Raw genomic sequence first — 12686 nt, 5'->3', positions numbered from 1 at the left:
ATGCAATCAGCCAGTCTCTTCTAGAAGGTTTCCGAGAGGAGAAAACCCCTCAGTGAACAAAGAGGCAGATAAAGAGGTAACATCAGGTTCAAGGGGGATAAAGATGTGTTTGCAAGAACACACAGAGAGAGAGAGAATTTCAAAGAACTATAGAGGTGGTTGGGTGACACACTGGCCAGAGAGTTGTTTGAGAGAGAAGAGGGACTGGGGAAAAAAAAGAATCAATGTTTTCAGGATTTCTGTGGTAGGAAGGTAGAAAGTGCAGGTTCAGATTCCCCTGCAGTAAATAGGCCTGCCTGAGCCAGGCAAGAAAACTACCCCAGCCTTCCAGAGACCTGGAAGCTTCCATGCCCCTGCAACTCCTGAGGTTGGTTAACCAAAGCAGTATGGCCTCATGTCTTATAGCTAAAAGTGTGCAGGAGAGGCCAAACCCAGTATTTGTATTAAAATTAATTGGGAGTGCAGTGGGTAATGGAGGTTTTGAGAAATTCACCCCTCACCCCCCGCCAGTGTGGTCGGTCAAACAATGGTGTAACTTATGATCACTGTGGCCCCCAGAGGCCCACATCAGCATATGCATGGAAACTTCTGGATGAAATAATAATAATACATAGGAATATTTAAAATACAAAGCAGATACTAGTGATGTGGAGGATTCAGGCAAGACCTCCTTCTCACCTCCAACTATTTTTAACCAAGTAAGCAAAGCCAAATTTCACCAGGGAAGCAGCTTGTCAATCAAAAATAAAATAAAATTCCTCTGCTCACCCCCAGCCCTGATTTATGGTGATTCACAGGGAAGATGATGCCAGGAATGGTTCAGGGCCAGGACAATTCTATCTGTCTGGAATCTTACAGAGAACAAGAGGCCTGGAAATTTCTGAGGAGGTTGGGATCTGCTATGGTCAAAGCACCTCTGTGTTCTCTCAGCTGGCTCCTGTTATCAGTTAAGCGTTTGCTGAGAAAAAGAATCAGGTGAGGTTTTTTCCATCATTCCAGAAACTTCAGCTTGATCCCCAGGCAGCAGTACTCCTGTGACCTTCTCGCCTAAAAACCAGGAACCCTCGCCAGGTGTCTCCAACCTCAGCTCCAGACTGTACCTTAAATTAAAAAAAAAAAAAATTCTCTTTTCTCTTACTATGGAAAAATGATAGCAAAGTGAGTCTATCTTTTTGGTTGTTTGTTGAATCCTACATTTAGCACACTCAAAAAGCAGGGTTCAATATGAAAACAAATTAATTCAGTTTACTTTTAATTCTCACCTCTGGAATGACCCAGTTCTTCCAAAGTGGACTTTTCACTTATTCTCCCTGACACTGGGGCACCAGAAATCCATTACCACCACAAAACATGATGCTGTGAGTTTAGAAATGAAAATAGGAATTAGAGATCAGTTCAAAATTCTGCTGAATGGCAGATTGTAAACAAGTATACAAGATAGTGGCAGAGTTCAGGGCCACTATCCCAAAATGTGGCCCCTTGGCGCTTAAGAAAATGATAGAATCAAGATCTCCCTGCCCTTCTGCCATTCTCCCCATTGTTATAAAAAGAGGTAAGATGTGTGTTTAAATTTTTCTACTCTATTGCCAACTTTCAAAATAATGAACTGGTAGTTCAGTATCTTCCTAAGTTAGCCAGAGGATTTTCTGTTTAAAAAAATATCATGAATTCATAAATTTATACCTAGGTGACAAGATCCAATACATTATGCTAGTTATTTTTAATCAGTTTGAATTGTTGAAAGAAGTATTATGTACCAACTCTCTCTGCACCCTTAAACATCCACCTTCTGAGCACAAGAGCAATCAGCCTACCTAGGGGCAGATAGGGTGACTGTGTTTTGCCCACCCCATTGGAAAGTTGACTACAGCTTCCTTTTGGACCATCTAAGATCCATGTGTGTGCAGGTTCAAGACTCAAACAGGAAGGCAAAACATTCTAGAACCCAGGTAGGTGGTGGAAAGAACCAGAAACATCTTAGTTTACAAGGGAGACACTGGGATTAACTTTCCCATAGTGGAACCGTATCTGGTAGGGCTAAAATTTAAATAGACACTGGCTTTAAGCCTCAAAATGTGTGTGCTTGCATGTGCATGCACACACACACACACACATGTGCACACACACACACACATGCACACACACACACACACACTAGTACATGCACCCAACTGCTGTTATTGAGAAAACTTATTCCAGGGCTCCTGTTACCACCTGCTGAGCTCACAGAGAATTTTGTCCTTCATAATTGGCCAACATATCTGGTTTGAAAAAAGAATAGATTCTTCTTAAGTCACAGATACCTCTACCTTTATGTATGTTCAATATTTTACCACTCTGATCTTAGGATTCACACTGGCTGGAGCTGAGCAGTGAAATTCTTAAGTAAAATGTAGATGTCTTATTTAAGAGAGAATTCTTAGGCCATCTCCAAAGCTTGCAATTTTTACCTGTATTATGTGCATTTTTTTTGGCTTACAACAAGATATTGAAGGTGAATTATTTGTATGCCATAAAACTAAAAGGAGAGAGAAAGAAAGAAGAAAGCAATAATATTTGTATGGCTTTTTTTCAGTTCACTTCTAATCTCATTATAAATATTTTAGTCTCATTTCACTTTTAAATGGAAAATGTTAATTTTGTACTAGCACTGAGGAAATGTTATTGATTTATTTAAAATATTTTTGCTGAATTAAACATTAAGTTAGACACATGCATTAGCAGGAACAATTCATAACAATGCATGCATGAATTTTACTCTTCAGTATAAAGTTGAGAAGGCTATGTGTCTACAAACATCAAATGACTAATTTTTGCACTAAATTACTACTCTCTGCCACCAAATATTTCAATCCTACAATTAAGCATTTCAGTAACTTTCTGCTCTAATTTATGTGGCAACAAATGAATCTCCTGCTTTGTCTAAAAATTTTTATAGCTGTGTTGTGACTTCAGTAACTTCCCATTTTTATCCTAAAATTTCAGAAAAGAAACCTAGAAATGGCAATAATTGGACCTCACACATGACCCAATGGTCAGAGTTTTCTCAGTCTAAAACAGGATCACTCAGAAACCAGGTAGTTCAATACCTGAAATAGAATAGTTGAACACTCAGAAGTTGTGGACACATAATCATGAATTCACCTTTCTGTTCTGTGACTTATATGTTGTGTGACCTTGGGCAGTTTGTGTAACCCATCTGAACCTTGAGATGGAAAAAAATGATTTGTTCTATTTCATGGAAACATTGTCTAAGTAAAATCTTTAGAATATGGGGAATATCTATTTATACTACTCCTACAGTTAATGCTCAGGATCAAACCCATGCTTATTGACTCTACAACTCTTGCAATGTTGCTCCTCAATTCAGTTCTCTAGACTTAACTCCTGAAAGTTTCCACTGCCTATTCTAGGTCCTGCATCTGCTGAATCCTGACTTCAAGTTACTCAAAATTTTGTCTTCTCTTACCTTAACCTGAGCTTTTCTCGCTCCAAAACAAACTTTGTATGAAATATATATATATCACAGTTATTCTGCATTTGGCAAACAGTGGGTAATGAGGATTTTGACTTCTCTGTTACAAAGTGCACATGAAGCCTTTTTATAAAACTCTTAGGGGAGCGAGGATGCATACTCTCATTTTCCCCATGTTATAGGTGAAAAAAAACTGAGACTATAAGGAAAAATGATCCAAATAAATAGAAACAGTTCAAAAAAGAGAATGCAATCAAGGAATTGCAAATTAAATTAATCATTGGAGACCATTTTTCATCAAGTAGATTAGTATATGAATAAGAGCAAAATGACCTCTGGTGCTGGCATGACTATATGAAGTCAGACACTCACATACCTAGTTTACAACAGTGAGTTGCAGAAAACTTTACACAAATTAACCTTAAAATGACTATTACAATTTGAAATGCATGTCACTCATCAAGCTACCACACAATGGAGAATCTGTCCTACACAAGTAAAACCAGTGATGCATGAAAGACTTGAGTGAGGATGTTGTTTTATCATGTGGGACTGAGAAAATAAATTATTCTTAGGGCATCATCAAAATACAGAGAGAAAAAAATGGAAATACCTCAAATGTGCTTTAGTATTTTAGTGGAGAATGTAAACAAACTAAATTTTCATCATTTCTTGAGTGGCTGGATACATTTTAACACATTACTAATTGATACAGTTTCACATACCCATGTTACAAATACTGTGCATCAGTTCAAATGAATTAATTAAAGTTCTGCAGCTGAGTGACACACCAGTGTAGTCCATCCCTTAAAATTTGTCATAGAGCAAGTCTTGGGATAATGGGAAGCTTCTCTTTTTTGGCCAAATGCAGGAAGTCCACCTCCTTGTCCAGGCTTCTTTTGGCCTTCAGGACCACCCTCAGCTTCTTCTTCACATGCATCTTGACCACCTTGTGCATGAACTTTTCTTTGGCTTCCTGTTGTCCAGCCCACCCTTCTGGGCTGTTCAGAAGTGCTCCAGCTCTGCCTCCAGCCTGCTTAGCATGACCATTTTGGCTGTAGCATCTGGGGCAGCTGCAGGCAGGGCTGAACTCCTGGGCAACTGAGCTCCTTGGCAGAGCTGGGCAAGGTAAAAGACAGTGAAGACAAGCAGGAGATGAATTCCTTTCTACTTTGACTTCAACTTTGTCCTTGGAGTCCTTGTCCTCTTCAGGAGCAGATACGGGTGCAGGAGTCTCTAGGATACATGGGGTGTCTGTGGTTAGCTTTCACTTTTGCTTCCATGGCTGGATGCAAACAGTGAGAGGCTGGGGACCAAAGACAACAATGGTAATGAGTGGGCTGCTGACCACATTATGTAGGAATGATGGTGCAAGGACCATGGTGCAAGGGCCACAATAATGGTAGAGGCCACAGGAATCTAGGAGCTCTTGTAGCAGTTAAAGCTGCATTAGATCAGGGCCAGCATATGTGGGGAGCACTCTTTTTCACTTTTTGAAACTACAAGTAACCAGAGTCTGAAAGCAGACAGGCACTGGAGAGCATGAATGAAGCCCAGATCCACAACCAACTGGACTGCTTTCCCTTCTCAGAAGATGCAGGAGTACTGGAAGGAGGCAGCATGTGTTTTGGATGTTACAAAGGCTGGAGGACTTGGAGGAGACCCAGGGCACCCTATTGCCAATTGAACTTCTCCTTTATGTCATCCACACAGCGGCCCAGGTACACCTGCTATTCCTTGTTTGTGTAGTCCTGGCTCACCAAGATTTGGCATCCACTTGTCTGAGTCCAAGCCCCAATGGCAGATGCTGTTCTCCACAGCCTTGCGTGAGTGTGCCATGAACTTTTGTGGAGGGTACATGAGGTGGCAGTTGAGGCACTGGATGCAGGCTATGAACAGCTGCTGTAGAGCTTGGCCACCAGAAGCCTCTTGCACTCGCCAAAGCACACAGGGCATAGGTGGACGCTGTGCTCACTGAGCTCCAGGCCCAGCACCAGTGCTGGCCACCAGGTTCTTTCAGGGCAGTGGATAGGCGCTGCCTTAGAGCAGCCTGTTGACAGGTGCTGGGCATCAGTGTTCCTGGTAGACCTGCAGGAGGATTTCCATGATGTTGGAGATCTTCTGCTGGTGGGCAGTTGCAACCTGAGAAGCAGGTTCTTGGCACACCAAGTTGATCTGCTACAGCAAGAAGTTGCACAGCACTGAGATGAGGACCTGAGGCAGGCACAGGTGCTTCCCATCACCACCATGAAGCATGAGATGGTCTTGCCCTCCAACATGGTCTTGCAGACTAGAGGCATGAAGAAGGGCCAGGGCAGCATGGGTGGAGGCAGCTGGATGGCGGGTAGGTGCAGCACTGCTGATGGCTATAAATCAATGTGACTTTGAAAACCTATAACTAATATGAATAATTATGACTTTCTGTCAATGCTTGCATTTACTTTTTATGTACAGCTTATGACTACAAGTAAGGCACTTTTCATCTCAGAGAATACAAGTCTCCTTTGGAAAAGAATTATGAAGAATTACATAATAGGTAGCTTTCAAGGGTAAAATATAGAACTTTTGTATTTATTATTTCTCAGTAATTTTTAGTTCTCAAACTTTTAAAACTTAGAAAGAACAACAAGTACTCACATATTTTTATTCACTCTAAATTCACTTTTTGCACTTGATGTTTAAATATGACACAGCAACATACAAATAATGCTGGATTCCAAACTGATGGTCAAGTATCTGTTCATCTTGTCTGTATATTACCAAAATGTCTGTTAAATAATGGGTAGAATTCTCTCTTCACTGGTATAGTTCAGACTTGTGTTCAATTTGGGCCTTCAACTAATTGGATGATGACAATCCAGACTGTGGAGGGCTTTTTCCTTTTCTCAGTGTGCATCAGTGAAAGTCATAATTTTTAAAGACACACTAAAGACAATACAACATTGAGAAAAAATATTTTACTAGGTATCTAGGAACAATGGAAAACTGACACTTAATATTAACTAATATAGTAACTAAATTGGTATTATTTCTAAAGAGGTTCAACAACAGTGGATTCATTTTGTTGCAGAGAGACTCAAAATCTGCAAGAATAAACGGAAGCATTAACTTCTATGTAGTACTTAATCAAATAAGTTAAAAGTAACTAAGCATAATAAATTATTATAATATTTAAGAATTACAATGCTGTATTATTAAATTTGTAATCGAAAAGCATATAGTTTACTATGTCACTGAAAATATTTAATACAAACATAAAATTGTCAACTATTCATTCAATAGGTAAATGAAAACATAATTAACAACAATAAATGATAATAAAAGTCATATATAGTAAAAATGCATTAATAGTTTATTTCTTTTTTTTTTAAAGAGAGAGTGAGAGAGGAGAGAGAGAGAGAGAGAGAATTTCCAATATTTATTTTTTTAGTTCTCGGCGGACACAACATCTTTGTTGGTATGTGGTGCTGAGGATCGAACCCGGGCCGCACGCATGCCAGGCAAGCGCGCTACCGCTTGAGCCACATCCCCAGCCCCAATAGTTTATTTCAATGTTCTTCTTCAACAACAAACAATTACCAGTCACAAAATTGGGCCAATACTTTTGGATGTTAAACACTAGTGATTTTTATGATTAATTTTGTGGATTGATAATCCCTTGATAATGAAATTTAATTTGTTTCAACAGTGACTTTTAAACGTCTTTATTCCCTACTAACACATAAGACCATGGTGAATTTATTAACAGGAAAAAATATTTTAAAAGAAGTATTATTTAATTATCTAGATATAAAAATTATAAGTAGTCATTTATTTTCCAGGTAAAGTTTTCACATTATACTCTATTTCTCTCCTGCCTCTGTGGCCTTACACAATTCACAATGTATGGGACCTTTATGTACCACTCAGTAGTTGTGCTAAGCTGGGGCTGGTGAAGGATGGCTTTGACCCAATTAGATGGATAGTCAGGATACAGTTTTCAGTTTAGACTTGGATGGACCCACAGTGGGAAATAACTTGAAATTACTCTTATTACTTCAGGCTAGAGAAAACACTCATGTTAATGTGGGGATTTAGCAACTTCAGGAAAGGTAGGCAAAATGTCACTGTGCAATCAAGAAAATATAAAAGCCACATCAGTATCACTACATTTCACATAAAGAAAGGTCAAGACCCCTGACAATTTTAATTTAATATAAAAAAAGAGTGAACATTATAGAGCAGAACAGAGGATGTAGACAAGGACAACATGGAACCACATGTAGACGGTAGAAAACAGAACTTGTCTGAACCATAGAGTTACTGTTGAAGATAGCCTGTGTCTCCTCAGAATTGTATTTTAATATCCTAACTTACAGTACCTAGAATGCTACTTTGTTTGGAAGAAGGGCCTTTGAAGGTCTTCTGTGTAAGCCCTAATTCAATATGGCAAGTGTCACTATAAGACGTGATTAGGACTCAGATATATGAACATAGAGAGAAAAATCCATGTGAGGAACAATGATCAGGCAACTGTTTTAAACTCAAAGAGAGAGACCTCGGATGAAATAAAATTTTATAATACTAGATCTTGAACGTCCAGCCTCTGGAACTGTGTAACAATGAATTTCTCTCATTTAATTCATGTAGTCAGTGGTATTGTGTTATGACAGCCCTAGCAAACTTACACAGACTGTAAGTGAAAACAACTTGCTAGAAACATGACAGAAGGCCAAAATGTATTAAGTCTCATTGTCTGGGTGTCTAGTTGACTAATGGTTTTTCTTTATAAAACACATTCTAATTGTAAATAAAATTTTTATATAATTGTAGTTTATAATGTGATTTATCTAAAAATGGAATCATTGTTAGAATTGCTAGATTCAGCTAATCAAAATACTCTTAATCTCATTTCCTGATCATTTCTTTTGTAATAAGAGTATGTAGAATTTGCTCTCTTTGTGATATTTGAGTATGTGATATATTAATGTTAACCACAGTAATAATGTTGTAAAATAAATTTCATAAAATATTTGAATTAAAGAAAACAACCTCATTATAATAGTTACAAAAAACTACACAGGGATAAAACTTAACTAAACAATTGAAATATCTGAATACTGAAACTTAAAAATTATTGATGAATAAAATTGAAGAAGAAACACATAAATGAAAGATATCTTGCAATCATGGAATGAAAAAATTAATTTTAAAAAAGTCCACACAGTTTAAAATGATTCATACATTCTATGAAATCCATATAAAAACTAATAAGTTGAGAAAAACATCCAAAAATTCACAGAAGACCCTAAAAAAGCAAAACAATCTTGAATAAAATGAAGAAAACAGAAGGTGTCACACTTATTTGCTTCAAAATCTTCTCCAAAAACAGTCATCAAAACACCATGATACCAGGAGGAAAACAGACAGAGGAAAATGGACATAGTCAAGATCTCACAAGTTTCAGTTTTACTTATGTAACTTTTTTAAATGTAAGAATTGGTCATATTAAATAAAAATTTGCCTTGGAGACTACATTTGAAATATGCTAGAAAATTAATCTTATGGACAACATTATATTCTTAGTAGGAGATATTACCTACCAGATTACTGTCCTGGATAAGACAGGAGTATTATTAATAATTATACACCATACAAGGCATTTTCCCTGAAATATGACATTGTCATACACCTGTCCATTCAATTAATATGTACAATCCCAAAATGTGAGTTGTGGTTAACTGGTAAGTAATAGGCAAAGTGCCTACTTTTCATATGACTATTTTGATGTTTTACCAGACAAAACTTAAGTGAAAACATGCAGTATAGAACATAGGCTTCAAACATCAGTTTTCAATTGAGAATACTTCCTAGAAGATTTTTTTAAAGTATAAATCTATAAATGCTGAATTCTTTTCTGGTCACTTCATCTTCTTTCCTTAGGTATTTCATATAATATTCAAGGAACATACAGTCTTAAATGTTGTGCTTTCATATTGATCATCTTGAGTGTCAAGATAAGATTCAAAAGATCTTAAATTTATGAACCATATAAATTTATTGACCATCAACTATGTGAAAACTCTAAGGCTAGACTCTGGAATGAGGAGTTCTTTAAGCCACTGTGCATTTTCTAGCTTGCATGGTAATTGCTCTCTAATTTAGAAACTGTGATTACCAAGAATTTCTAAAAAAAATTATTTAATTAGAAACAGGCATAATTGCAAATTACTCATATAAGCATATATTACATTAATACATCTGAATAAATGAAGCATGTGAGATCACAAAACAAAAACATGCACCTAAAACTCCTCAAACAGCTATGAAAAATGCTGTAATTACAAAGCAAAATAATTGTCTTTTAGGTCCAAAGCATGTGTTTTCAAAGTCCTGTAGCTAATAAATGTCTATACCTTCTTTATTCCAAATTTATTGCTGTGCATGCATTATTATAATTTGTTTGAAGGATCATGTGTTGATCTAGTGTTTCATTTCAAACAACTCTCTTAAAAGTACTAAGAATTTTTCTTGTAACATCCATTATTAATTGTATTAGTACCATAGTTACATGGTGAGTTTTCAGCCTACAGGAAAAGTTTACTTAAAATTTAAAATTCTGTGTCACTGAAAAGGTAGAAGATATATTATATTATAGTCTGGGAAATAGAAATATGTCAAATGAATTATTTCCAGGTATTGGGTCACTTTTGAGGTACGGATCTGTGTATAATAAGTAAAATTTAATTGTATTTGCCTATTTATGGAACTTTGCTTCAAAATAAATGTGTCTTGAGAAAGAATATTAGTGTATTTAGCTTCTACATCTATGTCTAGAAAATTTACATAATATCATAAAAATTACATGATTTGTGTAGAAATGCGATTCCCTGTATCTTTATATTATTTTGAGGAGATTCATGGATTTGGTATTTTTGCTTCAAATATATTTTGTCAAAAATAAACAGAACTTGGTCATAAAGCTTTTTGTTTCATATTATATAGTAAATTTATGGTGACATTATTATTCTATTTCAAGCACAACTATATTAAAAAAAATAGTGATTATTTTTCTTGGTGCCATGTTATCTTCCAAAATTCTTATCCTTTTTGAAAAACAATGATAATTTTGTAGTGCAGAATTACATCCTTATAAAGCATATTTTATTTCTTCCAATTTTAATCATGGATCTAAATTCATATTAAAATGTATTAAACATTTTTGATTGTGTATTATAAGCCCATAAACTAAGCTAACTATTTCACTTAGAGATCTGGATCTTCAAATATGCAAGTCTATTTTACCCACTATGAATTAAACTAACAAAGAGAAACATAAAATGAGATAAACATCCACATGAAAAGAGGAGGTTATCTCCAGTGGCAAAAGACTTCTAAGAACTTCTGGAAAACAGAAAGTCTGAAAGTAAATGAAGGATGCATTTGAGTTCTAATTAGGGCTCCCCAGGAGGTAGATTAAGACTATGACTAGGCATCTTGGAAGTCTATAAGTTAGGGTGCTTCAGATAAGCTCAATGGAAATAAAGGGAAGGAAGCACTTTGGGGCACACAGAATCTGAGGTTGCAGTCTAATCTCAAAAGAGGCTTCTATTTACTCAAAGTGAAATTTTGGAGCTGTCTTGAACTCTCATATTTGTTCCTACTTGAGACATGGGAGTGTGATTTACATGAGTCTCAAACAGTCTTGAGTGTAGGAAGCCTTGAATGGTCATAGCCAGAAAAACTTTCTTCTATTGATGAAAATATTTTGAAAAGACCACTTTCAGCAATTGTCTGGGAAATGAATCATTCAGTCCTAAGCGTGTCATAAAGCACAGTTCCCTATAGTGACACCACAAAAATTTACTTTTCAGTCTAAGTTCTGTACTTAGTTTATGGTACTGGTGAGACTCTATACCTGAAGAAAACTTATAAGAAGGGAAAACAGTGCAATTAATTACAGTTTTGTCAGCTGTATAGACTGAATGTCAAATTAATGGTCATCTTGTGTCTCTTCTGCTGTTCATTTTAGATCCCCTAAATGTACTTCTTTTGGTCTCTATAACTTAGCTGAGTGAGTGAAACTCATACTCATCCCCAAATCAGTTGAGCCTCCTCACCATAATTTTCTCAAGAAACAACTACTGTACTGTTACATTTACAATTCCTGTAGGGCAAGTGAGTACTAAAAAGTAGAGAATTGGATCATCTGATTTTTATCTCCATTGAAACATGGAATCAATGTCCTTCTGGTAATGAGAGTGAATTGACCTATCTAGGATTGTAATTTCTCCTCTTCCTTTCTGTTTTCTTAGTACATAGAATTTAAAGTCCTCAGGTGTAGTTTAAATTTTAATTGAATCCTGTTAGGCATCCTGTTGGCAAAGTGTCTGCTTAAATAATTAGGATTTCTAAAACTGGAGGGTGCAGAGGCATGATTTAAGAAAATATAATTGCCAAGTGGGTTAATGGGAGTGATCATGAGTGAAGACTCTTCAACTTTGACACTCTAGTTCCTGGATCTATGTAGTCTTATCTCTTGGTAGCACAACCTGATATAATGATGTGAAATTTAAGAAGTATTACCAACACCATCACATGTTCTAGAATTCTACCAGACCAGCAGCTTTCTGTTTCTTTTGTAGATGATAATACAGTGGATACCATGGTCATAGACCAATAGTAATATGTTTATTTTTGTTAAGTGTGGTCTGATTCAATTTTAGGCATGATCTATTGGCACTTTATTAGTGCTGCTTGCTTAGCATTTATTGTCTGTAAAAGCAAAATGTAAAAAAAAATGTTTGAGTTTTTATGGTTAAAATTATTTCTGTGTTAAAAGAGGTTCACTTGTTAATTTATTATGAGAGAATGATGAAAAGATGATGCTGTAACAAGAACCTAGAGATAGACCCCTCCTCCTGGCTGGCTGGATATTTGGAAGAAGAATTTGATAGATAAAATGCAGTGACTGGAAACTACTGTGGTACTCAGTCCTCATTCATCCTGGGCATCATCCAAGGCTGGATAAGGCAATGAGCCAAGTCAAGTTGTCAACTTGGTTGTCTTCTAGAATGTCCATGATGTATGTGCTTTGGTATATGATAGCATAAAATTCCATGGTATTTACACTGCATTGTCTCTCTCAGAGATCCATCCTGGTTACTGTACCCCTCAAATTTTATAGTCTTCAAAAGTTTCTTCTAGACCCTTGACCAAGTCTTGATTTCTT

Source organism: Spermophilus citellus (assembly GCF_964194105.1).
Source record: "Spermophilus citellus genome assembly, chromosome: 16".
NCBI classification, from domain to species: domain Eukaryota; kingdom Metazoa; phylum Chordata; class Mammalia; order Rodentia; family Sciuridae; genus Spermophilus; species Spermophilus citellus.
Note: the sequence above shows the minus strand (reverse complement) of the source record.